The 6,692-nt window shown below is 45.8% G+C and overlaps 1 non-coding gene across 1 annotated transcript; it reads right to left on the bottom strand.

Moving 5' to 3' along the window:
- Positions 1–215: 215 nt before the first annotated feature.
- TRNAY-GUA (transfer RNA tyrosine (anticodon GUA)) lies at positions 216–301 on the bottom strand. The gene is given in 2 exon segments: positions 216–251; positions 265–301. It is a non-coding gene; the product is annotated as a tRNA-Tyr (tRNA).
- Positions 302–6,692: the final 6,391 nt, after the last annotated feature.

Raw genomic sequence — 6,692 nt, 5'->3', positions numbered from 1 at the left:
CCCTGCAGTGGACCTAAGCAGCATCCCCAGAATAAAGACCAATGTGTGACCAAGTTGCACGAAGTACAGTAATCATCTTAAAAAAAGCTTCACCGCTTATAGAGGGAAGAGAAGGTCAGTATTCTACTTCACAAGAAAATAATACACACAACAGATTCTTCATATCCTCAATAGTCACTTTCAATGCCAAAGAAGAGGAAGCTTGAAACAAAATGTCCTTCGAGCCGGAATCGAACCAGCGACCTAAGGATATCTGCATCTCCTCTACAGTCCTCCGCTCTACCAGCTGAGCTATCGAAGGCTTGAGTCACCATGTCTGGTAGAGAAGATTTAATACAGAATGAGTCATGACAAGTTGTAAAACCAAATGACAGGATTAGTTATCCTGAGATGTCTGATATTCAGGGGTGGAGACCAGAGTTGTGGGTGACACGGATGTCACGTTACTGTAATAAACTTCACAGTACACAATGCTACATCGAGAGCAGACAACCTACAGTAACAAGCCAAAAATAATGCTCTAACAGCAGGAAAGCGTTCACTCATCACAGGGGGAGGGGCAACATTGTGTGATGTCACAAAGCAACTGATATTGTGTGGTCACAAAGCAACTGATATAGTAACACAAGCAGAGAACACCCAGATAATGACCTGACAGGAATGGAGATCATGAGACCTGACTGAGGAGTGGAGATTGTAGGACCTGACTGAGGATCAGAGATTGTAGGACCTGACTGAGGGGACGAGGTCGTGTGACCTGACTGAGAAATGGAGATCGTGAAAACTTACTGAGGAGCGGTGATTGTAGGACCTGACTGAGGAGCGGAGATTATAGGACCTGACTGAGGAGCGGAGATTATAGGACTTTACTGAGGAGCGGAGATTGTAGGACCTGACTGAGGAGCGGAGATTATAGAACCTGACAAAGGAGTGGAGATTGTAAGACCTGACTGAGGGGAGGAGATCGTGGGACCTAACCGAGGAGCGGACACCATGCAACCTAACTGATGAGTGGAGATTGTGGGATATGACTGAGGAACGGTGACCGTTGGACTTGATTCAGGAGTGGAGCTCACGAGTCCTGTTTGAGGAGCGGAGATCGTGGGATCTGACTGAAGAGTGGAGATTGTAGGACATGACTGAGGAGTAGAGATTGTGGGACTTGACTGAGGAGTGGAGATTGTGGAACATGACTGAGGAGTGGAGATTGTGGGACTGAGGAATAGAGATTGTGGGACATGACTGATGAGTGGAGATTGTGGGACCTGACTTAGGAGAGATCATGTGACCTGACTGAGGGGTGGATGTCATGTGACCTAACTGAGGCACGAAGATCGTGGGATCTAACTGAGGAGCAGATACCATGCAACCTGAGGAGTGGAGATTGTGGGACATGACTGAGGAATGGCGACCATTGGACTTGACTGAGGAGCGGAGATTATAGGACCTGACTGAGGAATAAAGATCGTGAGACCTGACTGAGGAGCAGAGATTGTAGGACCGGACTGAGGAGAGGAGATCGTGTAACCTGACTGAGGTGTGGAAGTTATGTGACCTAACTGAGGAGCGCAGATTGTGGGATCTGAGGAGCGGACACCGTTCAACCTGTCTGAGCAGAAATCGTGGGACCTGACTGAGGAGTGGAGATTGTGAGACATGACTGAGGAGTGGAGATTGTGGTACCTGACTGAGGAGTGGAGATTGTGGGACATGATTGAGGAGCGTAGATCGCGGGATGTAACTGAGGAGTGAAGACTGTGGGACTGTGGGACTTGACTGAGGAGCAGAGATCATGTGACCTGTATGAGGACTGTGATTGAAGAGCGGATATCGTGAGACCCTTCTGAGGACTGGATATCATGGGACCTAACTGAGACCACGGCTAAACAGCAGTTTTATTTTTAAGGTGCAGATGTATAAATTAGTTTGTGTTAATGGATGCACATTTTACATCTACTGTTATATGCTGCGTAGTATTATCTAATATATATTTGCAGTCCTGTACATGGCCGCCCCAGCCCTATATATTCATTATTCAGTGGTGTAACCAGAATCCGATGGGCCCAGTGCAAAATTTGAACCTGAGCCCAGGTCAGATGTATAGGCCATTGTAGCATCCTAAATCCTATAAGGACATACGAGTTGCACCCCCCCAGTATGTAGCAATGTCCCCATCCTGGGCTCCTTTGTGGTATATATATATGTCCCCCATCCTTGTTCTGCCCATTAATGTGCAACAAGTTAATTCACAATGTAGTACCAGTTGTCACTATTAGAGGTCATTAGGTACACATTTATCATGTTCTGTATTCAGGAGTACATCACTTTAAGTCTGTGGTCTGACTAGAGACGCCCCCCTGGTTTCTGGGCAAAAGTAGCCATTTTCCCCCAGACCTTGAGTACTGTTCTAAGGCCAAGTGCACACGTTCAGGATTTTTCGCGTTTTGTTTCGCGTTTTTTCGCTATAAAAACGTGATAAAAACGCGAAAAAAATGCTAACCTATGCCTCCTATTATTTACAGGGTATTCCGCATTTTTTGTGCAAATGTTGTGATTTTTTCCGCGAAAAAAATCGCATCGCGGAAAAAAAAGCAACATGTTCATTAAAAATGCGGAATTGCGGGGATTCCGCACACCTAGGAGTCCATTGATCTGCTTACTTCCCGCACGGGGCTGTGCACACCATGCGGGAAGTAAGCAGATTATGTGCGGTTGGTACCCAGGGTGGAGGAGAGGAGACTCTCCTCCACGGACTGGGCACCATATAATTGGTAAAAAAAAAAAGAATTAAAATAAAAAATAGTCCTATACTCACCTTCGATGTCTTCCCGCCTCTCCGCTGCATGCTGCCGCTTCGGTTTCTATAGCTGGTGTGTGGTGAAGGACCTTGCGATGACGTCACGGTCCTGTGATTGGTCGAGACCGGTCATGTGACCGCTCACGTGACCGCGACGTCATGGAAGGTCCTGCGCGCGCACACCATCTATACGGAACGGACGCCGCTGAGGTCTGCAGGTGAGTATAAGCATTTTTTTTTTTTTATTATTATTATTATTTTTAAACATTCTATTTTTTACTATAGATGCTGCATAGGCTGCATCTATAGTAAAAAATTGGTCACACTTGTCAAACAGTATGTTTGACAAATGTGACCAACCTGTCAGTCAGTTTTCCAAGCGATGCTACAGATCGCCTGGAAAACTTTAGCATTCTGCAAGCTAATTACGCTTGCAGAATGCTAAAAAACCGCGAAAAAAACGGAAAAAAAACGCAAAAAAAAAAATGCGGATTTCTTGCAGAAAATTTCCGGTTTTCTTCAGGAAATTTCTGCAAGAAATCCGGACGTGTGCACATACCCTAACATAACACACACATGTAAGTACATTTGTGCCTCACCGGAATCCGCTTATCAAGAGCAAATGATCTGCAGGGAGATGTGTGTAACATGTGTGTAAGGGCGTGTTTCCACGTTCAGGAAATGCTGCGTAGAGCCGCAGCATCAAACACGCAGCGTCCAGATGTTACAGCATAGTGGGGGGGATTTCATGAATGAAATGTGGTAAAACATGCAGGCGGCAGACCCACGTAAACGGACATGCGGCGCGTCTCTTCAGAACGCAGCATGTCTGTTTAAAATGCGGCGACGCTCCGTTGCTGCGCCGTAAATTTACCATAGACTATCATTAGATGAGGTAAAACTGCATCTAATGATTAGTCACATGCGTAGTAGTAGTAACTGCGTAAATGCAGCTTACTACGCATGTTTGCCGGCTCATCTGTCCCACCGCCGGAAGTCCCTCGTCCACTGCAGTTCTCGCGATAACTTAGCTTATTGTGAGATCTGCCGTGCACGTGACCGGGGGTTATCTCCGGTCACTAGTCTGGTTCTCACAAACAGTTGATCAGCTGATTGTGAGAATGCTGCAGTGTAGGCGATCACTGGAGTGTTATCTCCGGCGATCATCTACAGGCTCTGCTACATCTGGATGTCAGGCATCCAGATGTAGCAGAGCCGGACTCATCTAGACTGTGTGCACATACAACACACAACATACACCATACAACATTCACCATACAACATACACCATGCAACAACATGCAACATACAGTACACCATGCGACATACAACATGCGACATGCAACATACGACATGAGATGCGACATTCAACATGCGACATGCACCATATAACATGCACCATGCGACAAGCAACAGTGACATACAACATGTACCATGCGACATACAACGTGCACTATGTGACATACGACATGCAACATACAACATGCACCATGCAACATACGCCATGCAACAACATGCAACATAAACCATGCGACATACAACATGCGACATGCAACATACGACATGCAACATACGACATGCAACATACGACATGCAACATACGACATGAGAGATGCGACATTCAACATGCGACATATGACATGCAACATACAACATGCACCATGCACCATGCAACATACGACATGCAACAACATGCAACATACACCATGCGACATACGACATGCAACATACAACATGCACCATACAACATGTACCATGCGACATGCACCATACAACATGTACCATGTGACATGCACCATACAACATGCACCATGCAACATGTACCATGCGACATGCACCATGCGACATACAACATGCACCATGCGACATGCACCATGCGACATACAACATGTACCATGCGACATACAACATGTGACATGCGACATACAACATGTACCATGCGACATACAACATGTACCATGCGACATGCTACATACAACATACGACATACACCATGCGACATGCAACGTGTGACATACAACATGCGACATACACCATGCGACATGCACTATACGATATGCACCATGCAACATACATACACTACATACATATAGACATACAGTACATTAAACATAGAGTACATACTCACCATCACCTTGATCCCCAAAGCCATTGTCACCTGTAAAAAAATATTAAAATAATAAACAAACACTATACTCCCTGAGTCCACAGATATCCAATTAAAACGAGTGTCCCACGACGATCTCCCGTGGAGAGCAGCCACATCAGCTGATGTGACCGCTCTCCAGGGGCTCCAGGAATACAATGACAGAAGGTATCCTTCAGCAATGTATTCCTACGCCCGTGAGAAATAGTCCCTAGTCTCACTTGTGGCACTGCTGTGTGGGAAAATTACCACGCAGGTTTTGCCAGAAAGTGAGACCCTGAACTCAGGTAACCTCAGTGATACACAGCAGGAGCCATTGTCTCCTGTCAGTGTGTCACTGAAGGTCTTATAGAGCAGTGACATCACCCGATGTCACTGTGCTATAGGGGAGATCGTCGTGGGACACTCGTTATTAATTGGACTACAGCGGACAGGTAGTATACGGTTGGTTTATTATTTTAATTTTTTGCAGGCGATCGAGTATGGTAAGTATGGTTAAATGAAGAATATTAAAAAACTTTTTTCTGGCTGTGTCTTTATTTTTTTTAACCCTTTCACTACTCTAGGATTAATAAAGGATAGGCGTCTTATTGACGCCTCTCCATTATTAACCAGGCTTAATGTCATCTTACAATAGCAAGGTGACATTAACCCCTTATTACCCCATATCCCACGGCTACACGGGAGTGGGAAGAGAGGGGCTAAGTGCCGGAATTGGTGTATCTTACAGATGCGCCATTTCTGGGGCGGCTGGGGGCTGGTATTTGTAGCCGGGGGGGCCAATAACCATTGCCCCTCTCTAGGCTATGAATATCAGCCTGCAGCTGTCTGCGTAGCCTTTCTGGCTATAAAATATAAGGGGACCCCACGTCATTTTTTTGGGGGGTCCCCTTAATTTAACCTCTCTCTGATCTCGGATGGGATAGTACGTCCGAGGTCAGATACCGCGCTTTAATGCAGGAATCCGGTGGTGAGCCCGCATCAAAGCCGGGGCATGTCAGCTGTTTTGAACAGCTGACATGTGCCCGCAATAGCGGCAGGTGAAATCGCGATTCACACACCGCTATTAACTAGTTAAATGCCGCTGTCAAACGCTGACAGCGGCATTTAACTGGCGCTTCCGGACGGAAATGAGCGCATCGCCGACCCCCGTCACATGATCGGGGGTCGTTGATGCTTCTGCATTGTAACCATAGAGGTCCTTGAGACCTCTATGGTTACTGTTGCCGGTCTGCTGAGAGCGCCACCCTGTGGTCGGCACTCATAGCACACCTGCATTTCTGCTGATCGCGTTGTGCCAGCTTCTAGCCTCCTACGGAGGCTATTGAAGCATGGCAAAAGTAAAAAAAAAAAGTTTAAAAAAATGTTAAGAAAATAAAAAAAATATAAAGGTTTAAATCCCCCCCCTTTCGCCCCATTCAAAATAAATCAATGAAAAAAATCAAACCTACACATATTTGGTATCGCCGCATTCAGAATCGCCTGATCTATCAATAAAAAAAAGGATTAACCTGATCGCTAAACGGCGTAGCGAGAAAAAAATTCAAAACGACAGAATTACGTTTTTTTGGTCGCCGCGACATTGCATTAAAATGCAATAACGGGCGGTCAAAAGAACGTATCTGCACCAAAATGATATCATTAAAAACATCAGCTCAGCACGCAAAAAATAAGCCCTCACCAGACCCCAGATCACGAAAAATGGAGACGCTACGGGTATTGGAAAATGGCGCGATTTTATTTTTTTAG

Source organism: Ranitomeya variabilis, chromosome 2 (assembly GCF_051348905.1).
Source record: "Ranitomeya variabilis isolate aRanVar5 chromosome 2, aRanVar5.hap1, whole genome shotgun sequence".
In the NCBI taxonomy this organism is placed as follows: domain Eukaryota; kingdom Metazoa; phylum Chordata; class Amphibia; order Anura; family Dendrobatidae; genus Ranitomeya; species Ranitomeya variabilis.
The sequence above is the reverse complement of the archived record's forward strand: the minus strand, read 5'-3'. Positions and strand labels throughout refer to the sequence as shown.